This window comes from Trichechus manatus, unplaced genomic scaffold, assembly GCF_000243295.1.
Source record: "Trichechus manatus latirostris isolate Lorelei unplaced genomic scaffold, TriManLat1.0 scaffold00035, whole genome shotgun sequence".
Classification (NCBI taxonomy): Eukaryota; Metazoa; Chordata; class Mammalia; order Sirenia; family Trichechidae; genus Trichechus; species Trichechus manatus.
In genome coordinates this window covers 2487496-2511392 of record NW_004443971.1, presented here as the reverse complement: position 1 = coordinate 2511392, position 23897 = coordinate 2487496, and the positions used below count along the sequence as shown (strand labels likewise).

Here is a 23897-nt window from a genome sequence, read left to right as displayed (position 1 = left end):
CTCCCAACAAAAAAAGCCCTGGCCCGCATGGCTTCACTGGAGAATTCTACCAAACTTTCAGAGAAGAGATAACATCACTTCTACTAAAGGTATTTCATAGCATAGAAAAGAATGGAATACTCCCAAACTCATTCACCCCTCTATCACCACTCTTATTCAACATTGTACTGGAGGTCCTAGCCAGAGCAATTAGGCTAGAAAAAGAAATAAAGAGCAGCCAAATTGGTAGGGAAGAAGTCAAAGTATCTTTATCTGCAGATGATATGATCTTATACACAGCAAACCCCAAAGAATCCACAAGAAAACTACTGGAACCAATAGAAAACTTCAGCAAAGTTTCAGGATACAAGATAAACATACAAAAATCAGTTGCATTCCTTTACACCAACAAAGCGAACCTTGAAGAGGAAATTACCAAGTCAATACCATTTACAATAGCCCCTAAGAAGATAAAATACTTAGGAATAAATCTAACCAGAGAGGTAAAAGATCTATACAGAGAAAACCACAAGACACTACTGCAAGAAACCAAAAGAGACCTGCATAAGTGGAAAAACATACCTGGGTCATGGATAGGAAGACTCAACATTGTGAAAATGTCAATTCTACCCAAAGCGATCTACAGATACAATGCAATTCCGATCCAAATTCCAATGGCATTTTTTAATGAGATGGAGAAACAAATCACCAACTTCATTTGGAAAGGGAGGAGGCCCCGTATAAATAAACCATTACTCATGAAGAAGAACAAAGTGGGAGACCTCACACTACCTGATTTTAGAACATGTTATACTGCCACGGTAGTCAAAACAGCCTGGTATCGGTACAACAACAGATACATAGACCAATGGAACAGAGTTGAGAATCCAGACATAAGTTCCTTCACACAGGAGCAGCTGATATTTGATAAAGCCCCAAAGTCTATTAATTGGGGAAAAGACAGTCTCTTTAACAAATGGTGCTGGCATAACTGGATAACCATTGGCAAACGAATGAAACAAGACCTATACCTCACACCATGCACAAAAAATAACTCAAAATGGATCAAAGACTTAAATATAAAATAAAAAATGATAAAGATCATGGAAGAAAAAATAGGGACAATGCTAGGAGCCCTAATACATGGCATAAACACAATACTAACAATAAGTAACAATGCACAAGCACCAGAAGAAAGACTGGCTAAATGGGAGCTCCTAAAAATCAAACACTTATGCTCATCAAAAGACTTCACCAAAAGAGTAAAAAGACAACCCACAGACTGGGAAAAAACTTTTGACTGACAAGTCCGATCAGCATCTAATCTCTAAGATCTACAAGATACTGCAAAACCTCAACAACAAAAAGACAAATGACCCAATTAAAAAACGATCAAAGGATATGAACAGGCACTTCACCAGAGAAGATATTCAGGCGGCTAACAGACACATGAAGAAATGCTCACGATCATTAGCCATTAGAGAAATGCAGATCAAAACTACAATGAGATATTATCTCACCCCAACAAGGCTAGCACTAATTCAAAAAACACAAAATAATAAATGCTGGAGAAGTTGTGGAGAGACTGGAACACTTATACACTGTTGGTGGGAATATAAAATGGTACAATCACTTTGGAAATCAATTTAGCGTTTCCTTAAAAAGCTAGAAACAGAAGTACCGCTCCTTGGAATATATCCTAGAGAAGTAAGAGCCGTCACACAAATAGATATATGCACACCCATGTTCACTGCAGCACTGTTCACAATAGCAAAAAGATGGAAACAACCTAGGTGCCCATCAACGGATGAGTGGATAAACAAATTATGGTATATTCACACAATGGAATACTACGCAACAATAAAGAACAATGATGAAGCCATGAAACATCGTATAACATGGAGGAAGCTGGAACTTATTATGCTGAGTGAATTTACTCAGTCACAGAAGGACAGATACTGTATAAGACCACTATTATAAGAACTCAAGAAAAGGTTTAAACACAGAAGAAAATGTTCTTTGATTGTTACAAGGGTGGGGAGGGAGGTTGAGGGTTATTTACTAACTAGATAGTAAATAAGAATCATCTTAGGCAAAGGGAAGGACAACGCACACTACAGGGGAAGTCAGCACAACTGGACTAAACCAAAGCTAAGAAGTTTCCTGAATACTATCAAACACTTTGAGAGACAGCATAGCAGGGGTAGGGGTCTGGGGAACATGCTTTCAGGGGACATCTAGGTCAATTGGCATAACAAAGCTTATTAAGAAAATGTTCTGCATCCTACTTTGGTGAGTGGCGTCTGGGGTCTTAAAAGCTTGCAAGTGGCCATCTAAGATGCATCAATTGGTCCCAACCACTTGAAGTAAACGAGAACAAAGAACACCAAAGACACAAGGAAAATATTAGCCCAAGAGACAGAATGGGCCACATAAACCACAGACTTCATCGGCCTGAGACCAGAAGAACTAGATGGTGCCCAGCTACCACCAATGAACATCCTGACAGGGAACACAACACAGGGTCCCTGATCGAGCAGTAGAACGATGGGATGCAGAACTCAAATTTGAGTAAGAAGACCAGACTTAATGGTATGACTGAGACTGGAGGCGCCTTGGAAAGCATGGCCCCTGGACTCTCTATCACCCCAGAATTAAAACAATTTCCAAGGCCAACTCTTCAGACAGGGATTGGACTGGACTGTGGGACATAAAGTGATACTCATGAGGAGTGTGCCTCTTAGCTCAAGTAGATACAAGAGACTAAACACACAGCTTCTGCCTGGAGGTGAGATGGGAAAGCAGAGAGGGTTAGGAGCTGGTTGAATGGACATGGGGAATCAGGGGTGGAAAGGAGGAGTGTGCTGTCACAGAATAGGGTGAGCAATTAGGGTCACATAACAATGTATGTATAAAATTATCTATGGGAGACTAACTTGAAATGTAAACTTCATTTAAACTACAATAAAAAAAAGTAAAAAAGAAAAAGCAAAGAAATGCTTTTCAAGTCATGATAAATGTATGAACAGTAATTTAAACCCCCTCCTGGTGATACCAGTACACAATTCTGTATTTGTACAGAAAAGAGCCCTCAGCTACAAATGCCCTCCAGGTGAGCAAATGCCCACAGTTTCCCAGAAAGGAAAGTAGCTGACCAATGGGAGCTGCCACAGTTCGGTGGGGCCACTAAACCCCCAGTTCTAAACAAAGGGCTGAGGACAGAAGTCTCGGCTCAGTAGTCCTGGGATCAGGAAACTTTGATGAGGAAGGGGCCCCAGCGCTTGCCAAGCCCACATGCCTCATTTTATAGATAAGGAAACAGAAGTTTGGGGAGGATGTGATTCATCCCAGGCACAGAGCAGCAAATGACAAAACCGAGACACAACCCCTGGTCTCCAGAATCCTCCCTTACCTACTGCACTTTAACTACTCCATGAGGCCAAGTCTAGAAGAAACTGGGGCTGCAGGGTTTTTAAATGTTTGTTTTAACAAACACTTGCACAGCGCTTACCATGTACCAGGCACAGCACGTTACAAGCATCATCTCATTTAATTCTCATAGCTCCTGTGAGGTAAGAACTACTATTATCCCCATTTTACGGAGAAGGAAACTGAGGCACAAAAAGGTTAAGAAGCTTGCCCAAGATTACAGAGTGAGTAATTGGCAAAGCCAGATTCAAACCCAGGCCACCTGGGTCAAGGTGGAAAGGAGGCCAGAGAAGAGCAATTGCTATAATAAACGGACCTTCCAATGGCTTTGTCTCTGGATAAAAGCCAGCAACGTTACAGTGGCCCACGAAGCCCCATATATTCTGCACTGTTTTCCCACGCACACAGACTTCACGACCTCTCCAGCCTCATTTCCCACCACAGCTCCCTCATTCACACCCCTACGGTCACAGAAGCCCTTTATTGCTCCTCAGACATGTCAGGTAGGCTCCAGCTTCAGGGCAGTTGACCTTATTTCTCCTTCCACCTAGAACACTCTTACCCAATATCCCCAATATCACTCTCTCACTCATTTCCCTGGGGTCAATCTTCAAATTTAACCTTCGCAAACAAGGCCTGCTCTGATGCCCCATTTAAAAGTGCAAACTCTGTGCTGGCTTCGGCAGCACATAAGCTAAAATTGGAACCATACAGAGAAGATTAGCACAGCCCCTGCACAATGTGTGACATGCAAATTTGTGAAGTATTCTATATTTTTGTGAGAACGGTTGTACAACTTGAAAAATGTAATCAATGTCATGGAATTGTACATGTAGAAACTTGAATTGGTGTATATTTTGTTGTGTTATGTTTTAAACAACAAAAAACAAAATAAATTATTAAAAATTAATTAATTTAAAAAATAAAAATAATAAAACTGCAACCTCTAGCCAACATATCCTAACCCCCTTCCCTGTTTCATTTTCCCGAGAGCATTTATCATCATAAATGGACTTAAGGGTCACTGGGTGCTGCAAACGGTTTGCTCTTGGCTACTACCTGAAAAGTTGGTGTTTTGAATTCACCCAGCCAGCAGCACTGCGGAAGAAAGCCCTGGCAATCTACTTCTGAAAATCAGCCACTAAAAACCCTATGGAACACAGTTTTACTCTGCAGCACGTGGGGTTGCCATGAGTCAGAGCCAACTCCACGGCAAAGAACAACAACAAGCATGCTGCCTGCTTCAAGTTTCCTCCCTGACTGCCTCACATTGCCACTAAAGCACCGAGCTGTATCCTCACCACCTAGAACGTTATTGTCAGAGCAGCAGACTCTCAGTGATTATTAGCTGAAAAAATGAATACATAGTATCCACCTGCACTTAACAATTTGCAAAGCTCTTACACAAATATTTCCCACTTGATTTTCACAAAATAACTGAAAATGGCTTAGAGGAATCACATCAGGAAGGTTTGGCTTTACATCTCCCACTGATCCAAGTGTGTTCTCAGTAGCCTGAGGCATGGCTTATCATTTCCAGGGAGATAAGGAGGCAACAGGACCATTAAACAGCACCAGGATACTCAGGCCTGGAAGCCTGGGAGCACACACATCCTGCTGCTTCCCTAGTGAAAGCCTGCAGGCAAGCCATATTTCAGAAAATGGAAATCCTTTTCCATTTGCTTCACGCTGAGACTAAAACCAGCCCCCTGGTTTGTGAGACAGGCAGTCACTGAGACACTCCTGGTTTTAGAAACTCCAGTATTACTCATCTGACTTCAGATGCAGAGATACCCTTTGCTGCCTTCTCTGGGTGCATCAACTACAGCCTAAAAGACAGCTCTCACTGTAAACAGGGGATCGTTATGTCCTCAAATTCATGTTTTATTCTCCACTTCAACAATTCTCACCAACCTATCCAGATTTCATCCATTTTCAGTAAAAAGCAGCTCAAACGACACCTCTTCAACAAAGCCTGGTCTGAATTTACCTCCTCCCCCAACTCCCTACCCTGCTCTAAAATTCATATCTTTTCATTCAATTCCCACAGCATGTTGTACCACTATTATTACATTCACCTTGTGCTACTTTTTAATGAGGTTTCTGATGTATATCTTCATCTCCTACTACACATACTGAAGCAGTGGTAGCTCAGTGGTTGAATTCTCGATTTTAATGCAGACCTGGGTTCGATTCCTGGCCAATACACTCCATGTGCATCCACTGCCTATCTGTCAATGCAGGCTTGCATGTTGCTATGATGCTGAACAAGTTTTAGCAGGGCTTCCAAACTAAGATGGACTAGGAAGAAAGGCCTACCAATCTGCTTTCAAAAATCAGCTTATAAAAACCTTTTGGGACTTCTGGGAAACATCGAGCTATAGACAGAAGCACCACACTGTCCCTCCACAACAAAGATCAGAAAAACTAAGTCAAACAGAGACAAACGTCAATCCTGAAACCCTAAGCATCAAATGAAGAGATAAAGAACTGAGCCAAGCACCGAATGGAGTAAGAAACGAACAAAGAACAGAGACTGAGGAGAGATACATGGAGAGGTCCCGTATCAGCTAACGCAGCATGGATCCGCCATCTTGGACTGCTGTCAGAGTTTGACGAACAGGGAGTATGGGAAAGCAGCTTCATGGAGCTCCCAGCAGGAGACAGAACAACCAGAAATCATCTATATATGCTTTCCCACCCCCGACCCTTCTTCACCCCTACTTGGGCTCCTCTGCTACCTGTGGCCACACTCTCTTGGCCAGGAAGCACCTACTTCACCCCTGTGCTGATGGATTCCACCCACCCGCACTACCCAGCTCCCTGAATGTCATTTGTTGGTTGGCAGGTGTTCCTTTTTTCCACTTCTTCTGGTTTCTTCCACACCTCCCCATCCGTTCTCACAAATACCTGGCTCTGTGTGCCATCTTTGCTTCTTCCTGAAAGGCTGTGAATTGCCACTCAACTGCAGAACTACTTGCCGGCCTATGCAGCCACTCCGGTGGGATCACCGGGGCTTTTTGTTTGTTTGTTTGTTTTGATTTGTTCTCTTTTGATGTGTTTTTCTTTTTCTTTTCTCAGCTTCGGAGCCTCTTCTAGCCAGGCAGTACTGCACTGCTTGGGAGCTACTCTGAGTTTGCGCAAGCATGCAGTGGGATCACAGGGGGCATTTCTTTTTTCTTTGTTTTGTTTTCTTTTCTCTTTTTCCCTTTTCATCTTTCTTCATTACTCAGTTTCTCATACCTCTGTACTTACCTTCTCTTCCTGTCTCCTGAATACCTGGCACTGTGTGAAACCTCTACCCCTTCTAGCCAGGATGTACTTCATGGCCTGGGAGCAATTTCCCCAGTCCTTGCAGCTGCACTAGTGGGATCCCTGAGAGCTTTACTTTTCTTGTTTTTTTCTTCTCTAATTTTTACTTATTCATTTTTTTCATTTACTTTTTTTCTTTTGTTTTTTTTTTTTTTTTCCATTTCTCAGTCTTTAATCTCTCCACTCCAATGGTAAGTTCCTTAGCACTCTTTTTTTGTTCGTTCGTATGTTTTTGGCTCTTGTTCCTCTCTCCTCTTCTCCTCTTTCCCATACCCATCTTAGCTCTACACATCACAATCTCCCTCCTGTTTCCTGCCTACCTGCACAGTGCACTGAACATCACACACCCAAGCAGCACAGGCACAGCCTACTGGAACCTACACTGCACTGATTCCAGGCCTGCCCTATCAGCCCTAGTATATGCCACAAACAACCAATCCCAGCAACTCTCCTTTACCTGGACCTGCCCTGCTGTACCATACTGGAGCGACTGACCCTGCCCGTTGGAGAAAGAGGCGAAAAGTATCCTGCCCACAGACAAGAAAAAACAAAGAATGCACAGCCCACCTGTTCAGACATAACAAAATAAAACAAAAAATCAGGACGAAACAAAGAAATCTACAATCAATAAACGAGGAAAGTAACTTCTGAATGTTCCAAAGACAGCAAACCATATCAAAACATACACAAAAACAGGACAGGATGATTCCAGTAGGCATTCATAATAAAACACCAGATGACTTTCCAGTAGAATAAAAGGCACTAAAACTACCTAATAGGGAATTCAAATCTCCAATATTCAGAGCTATCCAAGAGTTGAAGTAAAAAGCAGACAAAAATGAGGAAAACATAGACAAATTCATGCAAAAGGCAGACAAATTCATGGAAAATACAGCCATAAAAATGGAAGAATTCAGGAAAAGAATGCATGAATAAAATGCCAAATAAATTCACTAGAAATCATACAAAAACAACAACTGGAAATCCAAAAGATAAACACGAAGATTTCAGAAATGAACAGTGTCATAGAAGGTCTGAGGAGCACATCTGAAATGAAGGAAGACACTGGATACAATTCTGTTTGAGGAAAAATCTGAAAAAAGAACAAAGATAAATGAAGAAACCCTGAGAACTGTGTGGGATAAAATCAAAAGCAAAAGTCTTCAAAGTGATAGGAGTTCCAGAAAGGGGTAGAAAAGAGAAAACACAGGCAGGATCATTGAAGAACTGCTGACAGAAAACTTCCTCAATGTCATGGATTGAATTGCGTCTCCCAAAAATATCTGTCAACTTGGCTTGGTCATGATTCCCAGTACTGTATGATTGTGTACCATTTTGTAAATCTGATGTGATTTCCTTATGTGTTGTAAACTCTATCACTATGATGAGGTTATACTGATGAGGTTTACAAGATTAGATAGTGTCTTAATCGAATCTCTTTTGAGATATAAAAGAGAGAAGTGAGCAGAGACACATGGGAACCTCATACCACCAAGAAAGCAGTGCTGGGAGCAGAGCACATCCTTTGGACCTGAGGTTCCTGTGCTGAGATGCTCCCAGACCAAGGGAAGACTGATGCATCACAAGGACCTTCCTCCAGAGCTGACAGAGAGAGAAACCCTTCTCCTGGAGCTGATGCCCTGAATTTGGACTTGTAGCCTACTGGACTGTGAGAAAATAAATTTCTCTTTGTTAAAACCATCCACTTGTGGTATTTCTGTTAGAGCAGCACTAGATGACTAAGACAACCCCAATATCATGGAAGATGAAAAGCTGACCATCCACGAAGGACAATGAACCCCATATAGGATAAACCCCAAAAGAAAATCACTAAGGCATATCATAAACACACTCGATAAAAACAAAGGATCCTGAGACCAGCTTGAGAAAACAAAAAGTTACATACAGAGGAGAAACAATAAGACTAAGCTTGGATTATTCTGCAGAAACCATGCAGGCAAGAAGACAATGGGATGACATATAAAACCTTGAAAGAAAAAAATTGCTAGTGAAGACTAATATATCCTGCAAAACTCTTGTTCAAATATGATGGTGAAATTAGGTCATTTCCAGATAAACAGAAATTAAGGGACTATGTAAAAACCAAACAAAACTTACAAGAATTATTAAAGGGAGTCTTTCAATCTGAGAACAAACAACATCAGACCACAGGCTGAATCGAGGATGCAGGATCATACCAGCCAGATACCAACCTAGGAAATGAACTCCAAAACCAGAAGAATTACAACAAGGAACAAGACAGGTTAATCTGTAAATGACAACAACATCAGAACAGTAAAAGGGGAAATAAATGGTATAGGTATAGAACACTCCAATGGAGATGAAGACAAAGCGATACCAAGTAATAATACACTGGTTTGAACCTAGGAAGATGAGGGTAAATTTCAAGGTAACCAGAAAGAAAGTTAACAAATCTACTCATCAAAATAAAGAAGAAAAACATAGAGACTCACAAAAAACAAAACTTACGAGTAAAAATAAATGGAAAAAAATCCAAAAACAAAAGGAAGTCAACACAGAAGAGTAAGAGGAACAAAGAAATGTCAGCACCACAAAAAAAGCACTACAAAATGACAACAATAAAGTCACACCTTCAATAATTACATTGAATGTAAATGGCCTAAATGCACCCATAAAGAGATGGAGAGTGACAGAAATGGATTAAAAAACAGGATATATCAGTATGCTGTCTACAAGAGACACACCTTAGAAACAAACACATAAATTTATTAAAAATCAAAGAATGGAAAAAAATATATCAAACAAATAGCTACCAAAAACGATAAGCAGTGGCAATACTAATCTCAGATAAAACAGACTTTAAAACAAAATCAACCATAAAAGACAAAGAAGAACACTATATAATGTTAAGGGACAATCCGTCATGAAGCCATAACCAAAATAAACATCTATGCACTGAATGACAGGGCTCCCAAATACATAAAACAAACTTTAACGGCTCTGAAAAGAGAAATTTACAGTTCCACAGTAATTGTAGGAGACTTCAACCCACCACCCTCAGTAAAGAACAGGACGTCTAGAAAGAAACTCAACAAAGATACAGAAGACATAAAGGGCACAATCAGCCAACGTGACTTCATAGACATGTATAGAACACTCCACCCAACTGCTGCAAAGTACATATTCTTTTCCAATGCACATGGAATGCTTTCCAAAATAGACCACAACTTAGGCCACAGAGCAATCCTCAACAAGATCCAAAACACTGAAATAATACTAAGCATCTTCTCTGACCACAACACCAGCAAGATAGAAATCAACAACAGGAAGAGCAAGGAAAAAAAAATCACTTACATGGAAACTGAATAACGCCCTGCTTACAAAACACTGGGCAATAGAAGAAAACAGATATAGAATCAAAAATTACCTAGAATCAAATGAGAATTATACCAAAACCTCTAGGACACTGCAAAGGCAGTCCTCTGAGGACAAGGTATAGCAATAGATGCACACATCAAAAAAGATGGGAGAAAATCAAAACATTAACTACAGAACTCAAACAAATAGAAAGAGAACAGCAAAAAAAGCCCACAGCCACCAGAAGAAAGGAAATAATAAAGATCAGAGCAGAAATAAATGAAATAGAGAATAGAAAAACAATACAAAGAATCAACAAAACCAAAAGTTGGTTCTTTGAAAGGGTCGACAAAACACGGGCCAGACTGACAAACAACAGGTGAGGATGCAAATGACTCAAAAAAGAAATGAAGTGGGGGACATTATAACAGACCCAACTAAAATAAAAAGGATCATAAGAGAGTATTATGAAAAACTATATGCCAACAAATTTGAAAACTTAGAGAAAATGGATGAATTTCTAGAAACACGCTACCTACCCAAACTAACACAAAGTGTTGTTGAAAATCTGAACAGACCCTTAACAAGAGAAGTGATTGAAAAGGTAATAAAATAAAAAACTCCCAACAAAAATAAAAAACCCTGGCCCAGAATGGCTTCACTGGAGAATTCTACCAAACATTCAGAGAAGAGCTTATACCAGTACTACTCAAACTATTTCAGAAGACAGAAAATGAAGCGACATTTCTGACTTCATTCTATGAAGTCAGCATAACCCTGATACCAAAACCAGGCAAAGACACCACAAAAAAAGAAAATTACAGACAAATATCTCTCATGAATATAGATGCAAAAATTCTCAACAAAATTGTAGCGGACAGAATTCAGCATCATATCAAAAAACTAATACACCACGACCAAGTAGGATTCATACCAGGTATGCAAGGATGGTTCAACATTAGAAACTCAATCAATGTAATCCACCACATAAATAAAAGGAAAGAAAAGAATCACATGATCATCTCAATTGATGCAGAAAAGGCATTTGACAAAGTCCAACACCCATTCCTGATAAAAACTCTCAATAAAATAGGTATAGAAGGGAAATTTCTCAACATAATAAAGGGCATCTATGCAAAATAAACAGCCACCATCATTCTTAATGGAGAGAGGCTGAAAACATTCCCCGTGAGAACAGGAACAAGACAAGGATGCCCTTTATCACCACTCCTATTTAACATTGTGCTGGAAGTTCTAGCTAGAGCAATAAGGCAAGAAAAAAAATAAAGGGCATCCAAATTGATATGAAGAAGTTAAACTGTCCCTGTTTGCAGATGATATGATACCGTACATAGAAAAACCTAAAGACTCCACAAAAAAACTACTGGAAATAATAGAAAGATTCAGCAGAGTAGCGGATACAAGATAAACATACAAAAATCAGTCAGATTCCTATACACCAATAAAGAAAATGATGAAAAGGAAATCAAGAAAATAATACCATTTATAATAGCCCCTAAAAAAATAAAACATTTAGGAATAAATCTAATCAGGGATGTAAAAGACCTATACAAAGAAAACTACAAAACACTACTACAAGAAACGCAAAGGGATCTACATAAATGGAAAAACATACCATGCTCATGGATAGGTAGACTCAACATTGTGAAAATGTCAATTCTACCCAAAGCAATTTACAAACACAATGCAATCTGAATCCAAATACCAACAACGTTTTTTTAATTGTTGTAATTAAATGAAATTTACATTTCAAGTTAGTCTCCCATACAAATTTTTTTTTACATACATTGTTATGAGACCCTAATTGCTTACCCCATTCTGTGACAGCACACTCTTCCTTTCCACCCCTGATTCCCCATGACCATTCAACCAGCTCCTAACTCTTATCTGCCTTCCCATCTCACCTCCGGACAGAAGCTGCCCCTTTGGTCTCTTGTATCTACATGACTAAGAGGCACACTCCTCATGAGTATCACTTTATATCCCACAGTCCAGACCAATCCCTGTCTGAAGAGCTGGCCGCAGAAACTGTTTTAGTTCTGGGGTGATAGAGAGTCCAGGGGCCATGCTTTCCAGGGTGCCTCCATCAGATACAACAACATTCTTTAAAGAGATGGAAAAACTAATCATTAACTTTATATGAAAAGGAAAGAAGCCCCAGATAAGTAAAGCTCTACTGAAGAAGAAGAATAAAGTAAGAGGTCTAGCACTATCTGACCTCAGAACCTACTATACAGCTACGGTAGTCAGAACAGCCTGGTACTGGTACAACAACAGATACATTGACCAATGGAACAGAATTGACAACCCAGATGTAAATCCATCCCCCTATGGTCACCGGATCTTCAACAAGGGCCCAAAGTGCATCAAATGGGGAAAAGACAGTCTTTTTAACAAATGGTGCTGGCAAAACTGGATGTCCATCTGCAAAAAAATGAAACAGGACCCATACCTCACACCATACACAAAAACTACTTCAAAATGGATCAAAAACCTAAATATATAGCCAAAAACTATAAAGTTCACAGAAGAAAAAATAGGATCAACGCTAGAGGCCCTAATGCACGGCATTAACAGGATACAAACCACAACCAAGAACACACAAACTCCAGAAGATAAGCTAGATAACTGTGAACTTCTAAAAATTAAACACTTATGCTCATCAAAAGACTTCACCAAATGAGTAAAACCTACAGACTGGGTAAAAATTTTTGGACAAGTTAGACAAAGGTCTAATCTCTAAAATCTACAAGAAAATCAACACTTCTACAACAAAAAGACAAATAATCCAATTTAAAAATGGGCAAAGGAAATAGACACTTCACAAAAGAAGACATTCAAGCAGCCAACAGACACATGAGGAAATTCTCACAATCACTAGCCATTAGAGAAATGCAAATTAAAACCACAATGATGATACCATCTCACCTTGGCATTACTGGCACAAATCAAAAAAACTGGAAATAACAAATGTTGGAGAGGCTGCAGGGAGGTCGCAACTCTTATGCACTGCTGGTGGGAATGCAAAATGATACAACCGTTTTGGAAAATGATATGGCACTTCCTTAGAAAGCTAGAAATAGAAATACCATATGATCAAGCAATCTCACTCCTAGGAATATACCCTAGAGAAATAAGAGCTGTCACATGAATAGACATATGCATACCCGTGTTCATGGCACCATTGTTCACAACAGCAAAAAGATGGAAACAACCTAGATGCCCACCAACAGATGAATTGATAAACAAACTATAGTACATACACATAATGGAGTATTATGCAACTATAAAGAACAACGATGTATCTGTGAAGCATCTCATAACATGGAGGACATTACGCTGTGTGAAATAAGTCAATCACAAAAGGACAAATATTGTATGAGACCATTACTGTAGAAACTCATGACAAAGTTTACACACAAAAAGAAACAATCTTTGTTGGTTACGAGGGATGGGAGGGGTGGGGGGTTAAATACTAAACAGACAATAGATAAATGGTAACTTGGTGAAGTTTAAGACAGTACACAATATAGGGGAAGCCAGCACAACTTGTACAAGTAAAGGTTATGGAAGCTCCATAGACACATCCAAACTCCCTGAGGGACTGAATTGCTGGGCAGAGGGCTGTGAGGACCATGGTCTTGGGGAACATCCAGCTCAATTGGAATAACCCAATTCATAAAGAAAATGTTCTACATTCTACCTCATTGAGTAGCATCTGGGGTCTTAAGAGCCTGTGAGCAGCCATCTAAGACACTCCACTGGTCTCACCCCTTTGGGAGCAAAGGAGAATGAAGAAAACAAGATACAAGGGAAAGATTAGTCCAAAGGACTAATGGACCACAACTACCATGGCCTCCACCAGACTGGGTCCAGTACAACTAGATGGTACCCGGCTATGCCACTGACTGCTGTGACCAGGATCACAACAGAAGGTCCTGGACAGAGCTGGAGAAAAATGTAGCACAAAATTCTAACTCACAAAAAAAGACCAGACTTACTGGCCTGACAGAGACTGGAAAAACCCCAGAAGTGTGGCCCCCTGACACCTTTTAGCTCAGTAAACAAGTCACTCCTGAGGTTCACCCTTCAGCCGAAGATTAGACAGTCCCATAAAACAAAACGAGACTAACGGGGCACAACAGTCCAGGGAGAAGGACTAGAAGGCAGAAGGGGAGAGGAAAGCTGGTAATAGGGAACCCAAGGTTGAGAAGGGACAGTGTTGACATGTCGAGGGGTTGTTAACCATTGTCATAAAATAATATGTGCACTAAGTGTTTAATGAGAAACTATTTGTTCTGTAAACCTTCTTCTAAAGTACAATTTTAAATAAATAAATAAATAAAAACCCTTTGGATCACAAGGGTCTAATCAGCAACTGATCATGGGGATGGCACAGGACTTGGCAGCATTTTAGTCCATTGTGCCTGGGGTAGTCATGAGTCAAGGGCTGACTCGACAGCAGCTAACAACTCCATACACAAATCGTTTCTGAGCAAAAGACCATGTTTCATTCACCCGGACGTGCCCCCAAAACACCCAGCGCAGTCCCTAGTTCATAGCAGGCATTCAGTAATTGATTCCTGGATGAATAAACAAACAAAGGATGAACTATTGGAAGGACCACTGTAAGCTATGGCTAATGCCCTACTCTTATCCTCAGGCCTGGATTTCTATAACAGCCATCCATCCAGGCATCTCTGACTGAATCTGACCTACACACTTCTGTCATCTTATACTATTTTCATCAAATTACTCTCCTCCTCAAAAACCCATTACTTGTTATTGTAAACGGATAGCCTCTTTGAGAATGCAATACCCAAAATCATATCAAGAGTCTTAATATGTTCATACCCTTTATCCCAATAATCCTTTCAGTAGGTGTTAATGGATAGAAAAAAATCTCAAAGACAAAACACCCATTCCAGAAACCTGGATGCCAGTTTAGGTGTGATTCCTCCTTCTCTTTCATCCTCCAAGTACCTGCAATCATCAAGTTGTATTAATTTTGCCTCCTGTTTGTTTCTGAAACCAGTCCACCTTTCTCCTTCCACACAGACGAAATCATCTCTCACCTGGATTGCTGCACCTGCTTCCCTAACTGGACCCTTGACTCCAGGTTTTGTTGATGCTGTTAACTGTCATCGAAGAGACTCAAACTCATGGTGACCTCATGCACAATGGAAGGAAATGGTGGCCAGCCATGTGCCATCTTCGGCTCAAACCGTTGTGATCTGTAGGGTTTTCATGGCTGATTTTCAGAAGTAGATCTCCAGGTCTTTCTTCCCATTCTGTTTTATTCTGGAAGCCCTGCTGAAACCTGTTCAGCACTATACCAACATCCAAGTCTCCACTGACAGATGGGTGGTGGCTGCACATGAGGTGCACTGGCCAGCAATCAAACCGGGGAAGGTGAGAGTTCTACTGCTGAACAACCTCATGCCTCCAAGCCTACCCCTATCTGCTTTATTCTCCAACTGCAACTAGAGTATTCTTTCTAAAAGGCGATTCTGATCATGAACCTCTTCTGCTCAGAGCTCTTCAATGCTGTCATGGTATAGACCATGCTCCTGAGTGGGGCACACCAGGCCCCCATGATGTGGCCCCTACCTGCTTCCTCTGCCTTCTCTCTACCACTATCTCACACACCAGCCACACTGAGCTACTTTAACTCCTCAGATGTGCCATGTTCTGTCTGAACTCCTGTCCTTCACATAGGCTGGTCCCCCTGCCTGAAATGATGTCTCCTTCCACTCTCCTCCCTTCCCTCTTTTCACCTGGCCAACTCCCTACTTCCTCTTCATTTTAAACTCCTCCCTGAGCTCCCAGCCAGGGTGGCTCTCCTCGATGCTCCCAAGCACCCAGAACTCGCCCCTGTTGTTGTACTCACCACCGTGCAATACTATGGCCAGGTTTCTTGACTACTTTACACATGACTGTTAGCTTCTTGAGGGCAGGGACTCTGTCAAACTCAGGACCAGATTCCCAGAGCCTACCTAGTCCTGTGCTTGCAGTAATGGACACCCCATAAATATTTGCTAACTGACTTTGGAAATGAGATTGGCTTCTGAGCAGGTAGTATCTGAACAAGAATGAAACCACCTGCCCTGGAGTTATCCCCCTACTTAGAGCTCAATCCTTACCCCACTGACATCATTGAGTCTCCAAGCTGAAAAGCAAATATTAAAACAAATCTAAATTCTTACAGTTAAAATAAATAAACAAAAGACAAAGTACGTCATTTACATCAGTTCGCTGAAAAACTCCTGGTAAAAGGAAGAAATGGAAACATCCTATGTAAATAACAATACCGAAAAAAAACCAAAACCAAAACTCATTGCCATCAAGTCAATTCTGACTCATGGAGACCCCATGTGTTTCAGAATAGAACTGCTCCGTAGGGTCTTCTTGGCTATAATCTTTACGGAAGCTGATCACTAGGTCTTTCTCCTATGGCATGCCTGGGTGGGTTCGAACCACCAACCTTTAGGTTCATAGTCGAGGGAAAACTGTTTGCATCCGCTAGGGACTTAAAGGACCCCTGGTGGCACAGCGGTTAAGAGCTCAGCTGCTAACCAAAAGGTCAGCAGTTTGAATCCATCAGCTGGTCCTTGGAAACCCTATAGGGCAGTTCTACTCTTTACTATAGGGTCACTATGAGTCAGAATTGACTTGAAGGCAACGAGTTTTTTTTAAGGACCTATACAGCAATACAAGAATCAGTAATTAAAAAATAATTATACATTACTTGGGAAAAGATTAAATAGTTATTAACAGACAATATACTAAAGTAAAATGAATAAGGAATTTGGAGTCAGAAGTCCTAGCTTTACTACCTGTTGTCTGTGTGACCTTGAGCAAGTCACTTAATCATTATGACAGTTCCATGAAATAGGAACACTCCCTCTTATCACATGGGTTGTTATGATAATAAAATAATAGAAATAAAGTGTTTTTTACATTACAAATCACTATACAAATATGAACTCATTCAAATTATAATTATGATGACTATTATAGAAAAATGTTTATGACGCAAAGTGAGGAAAGCTGTATACTAAAATATATACAACTATGTAAATGATTGTACATTTAGACAAAAACTGGAGTAAAACAGGCAGAAATGAAAAATTATTGGGTTGGGGGGGTGTTGATAAACTTTTCTATAAAGGGCCAGATAACAAATACTTCAGGCTTCGCTGGCCTATGGTCTCTATCAAAACTACCCACCTCTGCTGTTGTAGTGCAGAAGCAGCCATAGACAGTATGTAAGCTATGAGAATGGCTCTGTTTCAATAAACCTTTATTTATGGACACTGAAATCTGAATTTCATATCATTTTCACATGTTGTCATGAATTGAATTGTGCCCTCAAAAATACGTGTCAACTTGGTTAGGCCATGATTCCCAGTATTCTGTGGTTGTCCTCCATTTTGTGATTGATGTAATTTTCCTGTGTTGTAAATCCTAATCTTTGCCTTTGGTTAATGAAGCAAGATTAGATTATGTTAAAGAGGATTAGGGTGGGATGTAATACCCTTACTAAGGTCACATCCCTGATCTAATGTAAAGGGAATTTCCCTGGGGTGTGGCCTGCACTACCTTTTATCTTACAAGAAATAAAAGGAAATAAAATAAAAGAAATAAATAAAAGAAATAAAAGGAAAACGAAGCAAGCAGAGAAGAGCACCAAGAAAGTAGCGCTGGGTGCAGGGCGTGTCCTTTGGACCAGAGGTTCCTGCGCAGAGAAGCTCCTAGTTCAGGGGGAGATTGATGACAAGGACCTTCCTCCAGAGCTGACAGAGAAAGCCTTCCTCTGGAGCTGACACTCTGAATTTGAACTTCTAGCCTACTAGATTGTGAGAGAATAAACTTCTGTTAAAGCTATTCATTTGTGATATTTCTGTTACAGCAGTACTAGACGACTAAGACACAGGTCTCAAAATATTATTTCCTTTTTTAATTTTCTTCAACCATTTAAAAATGTAAAAATTATTCTTAGCATGTGGGCCATACAAAAATAGGTGGTGGGCTGGACTTGGCTTGCAGGCCATAGGCTGTGGACTCCTGGGTGAGGATGATGTGATATTAAACAATTTTCTTTTATTATAATTTTCAATAAAGTTATATTATTTTTATATTTAAAAGGATAAAAGGGGATATCATGAATTCCCTGTGGTCTGCCAGAGCCATTCAAAACTGACCAAGCACACATTCAAACCTGTGTCAACTGGCCCTTGCTTCTCCTATAAACTCAATCTCCTATAACAAGACATCACAACCAGAAGGCTAGCTTCACTGCTGCCCAATACAGGACTTGATGATTTCCTCAGCTTTGTAATTTTAAGTTCTCTTCTAATGTCTTGACCCTGACAACCCAAATCTTACCACTTTCCTCAAGACCAAACTCTAGGCTCCCCTTTACCAAGGAGCATTCCCTAACTGACCTCAACACAAACAGATCACCCCTTTGATTTATTAAACAATTTGGATATAGAATTTTTTATATTGTTCCTGGTTGTTACATCCCAGTATATTTTCTCTCTCCCAACAAGACAGCAAAATCAAGTGCTACTTTTTCACTTCCCATAGCTCCTCTTAGAGGGCTATATATACAACTGGAAAAAAAAAAAACAAAAAAAAAAAAACGGTTGCTGTCCATCAAGTTGATTCAGACTCATAGCAACCCCATGTATGTCAGAGAGAACTGTGCTCCATATGGTTTTCAGTGGCTGATTCTTTTGGAAGGAGATCACCAGGCCTTTTCTCCAATGTGCCTCTGGGTGGGTTTCAACTGCCAATCTTTCAGTTACTAGTTGAGCACTTAACCATTTGTGTCATCCAGGGACACATGTATGCACAACAGACCAAACTTGTTGCTGTTGAGTTGATTCCAACTCATAGCAACCCCTACAGGACAGGGTAGAACTGCCCCATAAGATTTCCAAGGCTGTAATCTTTAAGGAAGCAGACTGCCACGCCTTTCTCCCACAGAATGGCTGGTGGGTTCAAACCACCGACCTTTCGGTTAGCTTAAGCACTGCGCCACCAGGGTTCCCTGTATACACAACAGGACTTTGTAAATGCTGGTTGAATAAGTGTTGAGACAAGAACTCAGTCAAAGAACAGGGTGCGCTAGCAGAAAGTGCAGGTTTCTTTCTTTGATTTTAGTAATGATACGCTCAACGCCCTCTGCAGATCTGCCATGATTAGCCATATCACCAGTCATAATTGTTCATCTGGTGATTATTTTGGCACATTCCAAGCTGCTGCACAAGTAATTATATTCTGTGCACAGAGCCACTCACCCCAATCACAGGTCTTAGCAACAACATTATGAGATAACATTATACAAAAATGCTATGAATAAATCTGGCTGGTGTAGGGAGGATTTTAAAGCGAGTGGCAAACCACCCATGTGAAGCTTGCTTTAATCAAACACAGTATTCTTTCTTCTGAAACCAGAACCTAGTGAGAAGATTACCAAGCTACTCAGAAACAAGGATAACAAAACAAAAGCAAGATGTATAAGTATGAGATGAGTTTCTCTAACACGAAGTAGCAGAACCCCTTGTTGTTCTCCCCCTACCCGGGTCACCACCTACTGCTCATGCAGGGGACAGCAAGTTGGAAGCTAACAGTTGCTGTTTCTACCCTTCTCAGGAGTTCAGATGTCTCAAGGACAGGCCATGAATGAGTGTCTCATAATGAATCCAGTTCCTTGTAATACATGCCACTTACTGAGACTAATAACTGATTTTGAGAGGGGACTATGTGGCAGACACTGCGAAAAGTGCTTTGCATGCATCATCTCATTTTATCTTCACAATAACTCTATGAAGTGGGTACTTTTACGTTCATTTAAATAGACATAAAAATATCTGACAAACACTGGCTTGAGAGATCCACTCCAATGAGTGGACCAAATGTGACGGGCACTATGCTAGAACCTGGAGAGTCAATGAGTCAATGTTAAGCAAATTAGACCTAAACTCTACCTTCATGGGACTTTCTAGTGGGAGAGACAAGAAATAAGTGATAGAGAGAGAGAGAGAGATAACAAGATGCTATCAGAATGTGTAAGGTGCTATAAAGGACATAAATAGGCTAAATGGGTAAAGAACCATTCTTAACAAAAAGGAGATGGAAGGGGAGTTTTCCCAGACAACCTCAGCCTAAATGTGCAGTGAGAATCTCTGAAGACTCAAACAGCACACACAGGAGGGTCCAAGAACCAGGCTGGGCGTGCTCTGTTCTCAGGGCTATTACAGAAATTCCACCAAGGGGCAGACCCTCTCTATACAGGTCTCTAGTGCGAAAAGGGGAAGAAACAGAGTCTGTGTGCACCCAGGAAAATGAAAAAACATAAAGAGGAAAATACACATAGGGTTTGCAAATCATAGGATCAGTGGAAAATATAAGAGATGAAGATGCTTATGCTAATATATGTCAACAAAAATGTTTTGATGTTTTAAGAGCATTTGAACCTACTGAACAGCTATTTATGAAGCAGACCAGAGGTGCTGCACTGGTGCTAATGGATGCTATGACATCTACTAGTATACCTTGTTGATTTGAGCATACAGAACTGCCCTGGAGAAGCTATTTCTTTCTAGATACTATGCTGGTCATGATTCTAGGTGTTAACAGAATAAATTTTCCTCAGGCATAAAAAAAAATGTATGAATAGTGGGACAAAATTCTGTAGATTAGCTGTTTCAGGGAGGCGGGGTCAAGATGGCAGAACAGTCAGACACTTCCTGTGATTCCTCTTACAACAAAGACCCCAAAAAACAAGTGAATCTATTATATATGACAATCTAGGTGCCCTGAACATCAAATACAAAGTTGAGGAGTCACACTGAGCGGCAGAGGGAGGGAGACACAGTTTAGAAGCAGTGAGGATTTGCCACACCTGACCTGGCTGGCACTCTGCAAGCTGGATAGGCTGGCCCATGTGGGCTGAGGCAAGTTTAGTGCTCAGAACAACTTTTCCACATCAGGAGAAACCAAGCAGTGGAGAGTCTGCATAAGCCTCCAGAGCCAGGAGGAAGTGGTGCTGGATCTGTGAAAGTTAAGTGCACGTGTCTAACCCACTGCAAGGGAACAGAATAACCCTTCCTGCTCAGGAAAGTGCCTCTCTCCCTTTCACCCACCCTCTCCCTGCTCTGCTCCAGTCCGCATCCAGCTTCAGGGATTGCTGCGCCCCCTAGGCCAGAAGTGGAACCCATCGCATGCACCCAAGCCAGTCTCCTGGCTTTGGAGAGGGAACAAATAACAAACAAGAAAAAATAATCTGCCACCTACCTAAGCTGGGACCTCATGGCAGGCACTGCCCCTTTGCCTAGGCACAGGCAAAAGGAGTCCATGGACTTTGAATGCCTTTCACCCCTGCCTAGACCTGTGTGGGCCCATTTCAACAGTGCAGGCCCTCATTAGCATAGTGCAACAGAGTATACACCTGAAGCTTATTTTCAACTGCAACAGCTAAGGGGGAGTGGCAGATTCGTGACATTTGACACTGCCCTGCCCATTAAGCAGGGTTCTCACCTACCCACATCATGGGCCTGAGGACTGGTGGCTCCACCCACTCCACCTAGCCACCCACAACAGGGGTCCAAGACTGAGCAGTGCCTCCCAGTCCTCACAGCCAACAGCATTGGGTACCCAAAGTCCAGCTGCAAAACCCACCCACCTAAGCACTCTAGGGAACAGGGACACACCTTCCACCCAGGCACTCGGGGCAGCCATCAGATCCCTACCTTGCTCAGCACATAACCCGTTACTGCAGTCAGATACCTGTGCCTCCTCCAATCACCCCTACGCCCCTGCCCATCTAGGACTCTAGGTGAGAACCTGGACCACGCACTCTGTGACCAACTACCTGGAAACCTGAGCTGAATCCACACAAGAAAAGTAAATGGACTCCTGGGCTCACATACCTAGTAGCAGCTCTAACCACCTGGTGACAGGACGTGAGAGGTTCAAAGACACCAATAATCAAAGTAGCTCACATGATCAGCCTATTTGGGCATATTAAAACAAACAAAAACCAAGAAGCTAGGACACAGTAAGCAAACATAAAATAAATAAATATATTAACTTATTGATGGCTTGGAGATAACAGTCAATATTAAACCACATAAAGAGGCAGACCATGATGACTTCAGCAAGTGATCAAGACAAAAAACCAGGAAACTGCCTGGAGGAATAGAAGGTCTTGGAATTACCAGAAGTAGAATTCAAAAAATTAATATACAGAGCTCTTCAAGATATCAGGAAGGAGGTCAGTCAAAATGCAGAACAAGCGAGGAACACACAGACAAAGTAATACAGGAATTTAGAAAGGTTATACAAGAACAAAATGATAAATTTAACAAGTTGCAAGAATCCATAAAGAGACAACAAACAGAAATCCAAAGGATTAACAATAAAATTTCAGACTTAGACAACTCAATAGAAAATCATAGAAGCAGAATTGAGACAATGAAAGTCAGAATTAGTGAGATTGAAGAAAAAGCACTTGACATCAACTTATTTGAAGAAAAATCAGATAAAAGAATTTTTAAAAAAATGAAGAAACCCTAAGAATTATGTGGGACTCTATCAATAGGAATAACTTATGAGAGATTGGAGTACCAGAATGGGGGGGGGGTGGGCAGGGGATAACAGAAAATACAGAGAGAACTGTTGAAAATTTGATGGCAGAAAACTTCCCTTATGTCATGAAAGATGAGAAGATATCTATCCAAGAAGATCATTGAACCCCACACAGGGTAGATCCCAAAAGAAAATCACCAAGACATGTTATAATCAAACTTGCCAAAACCAAAGATAAAGAGAGAATATTAAGAGCTGCTAGGGATAAAAGAAAAGTCACCTACAAAGGACAACGAAAAAGGCTAAGTTCTGACTTCTCAGCAGAAACCTTGCAGGCAAGAAGGCAATGGGATGACATATATGAAGCCTTGAAGGAAAAAAAAAAAAAAAGCCAAACAAGAATCATATATCCAGCAAAACTGTCTCGCAAATATGGTGTTGAAATTAGGGCATTTCCAGATAAACAGAAGTTAAGGGAATTTGTAAAAACCAAACCAAATTACAAGAAATACTAAAGGAAGTCCCCTAGTTACAGAATCAATATCAGATAACAACCCAAAACTAGAACACAGGACAGAACAACAAGATATCAACCCAGACAAGGAAGTTACAAAAATAAGTCAAAGTTAAAACACTGAAAATAGGGAAACAGAGATGTCAATATGTAAAAGATGACAACTTTAAAACAAAAAAGAGGGACTAAATAGTGCATTCATATAATTTTCATATGGAGCAGAAGTTAAGGCAATATTAAGAAATATAAGATTAGTTTAAACCTAGAAAAATAAAGGTAAATTTTAGGATAACCACAAGGGAAACTAAAAATCCTACACATCAAAAGAAAAAGAGAAAAAATAAATAAAGACTCAGAAAATACAAAACTAAAAGCAATGAAAAAGATGAAAAGAAATACATGAAGAAAAATGACTCAGCAAAGAAAATTAAGTGGAACAAAGAAGCTGTCAACAACACAAAAAAATACATCAAAATTAAAGCACTAAACTCACACCTATCAATAATTACACTGAAAGTAAATGGACTAAATGCACCAATAAAAAGATACAGAGTGGCAGAATGGATTAAAAAAAACATGATCCATCTATATGCTGTCTACAAGAGACATGCCTTACAATCAAAGACACAAAAAAACTAAAATTCAAAGAATGTAAAAAAATATATCAGGCAAACAACAATCAAAAAAGAGCAGGAGTGGCAAT

At 40.5% G+C, this 23897-nt stretch overlaps 1 protein-coding gene and 1 non-coding gene across 3 annotated transcripts in view; one reads left to right on the top strand and one right to left on the bottom strand.

Moving 5' to 3' along the window:
- The window catches only part of KCNH1 (potassium voltage-gated channel subfamily H member 1), a 636098-nt gene that overhangs the window by 400124 nt on the left and 212077 nt on the right, over positions 1-23897 (bottom strand). The window lies entirely within an intron of this gene.
- Positions 4079-4186, top strand: LOC111820391 (U6 spliceosomal RNA). Its single transcript, XR_002823944.1, has one exon. It is a non-coding gene; the product is annotated as a U6 spliceosomal RNA (small nuclear RNA).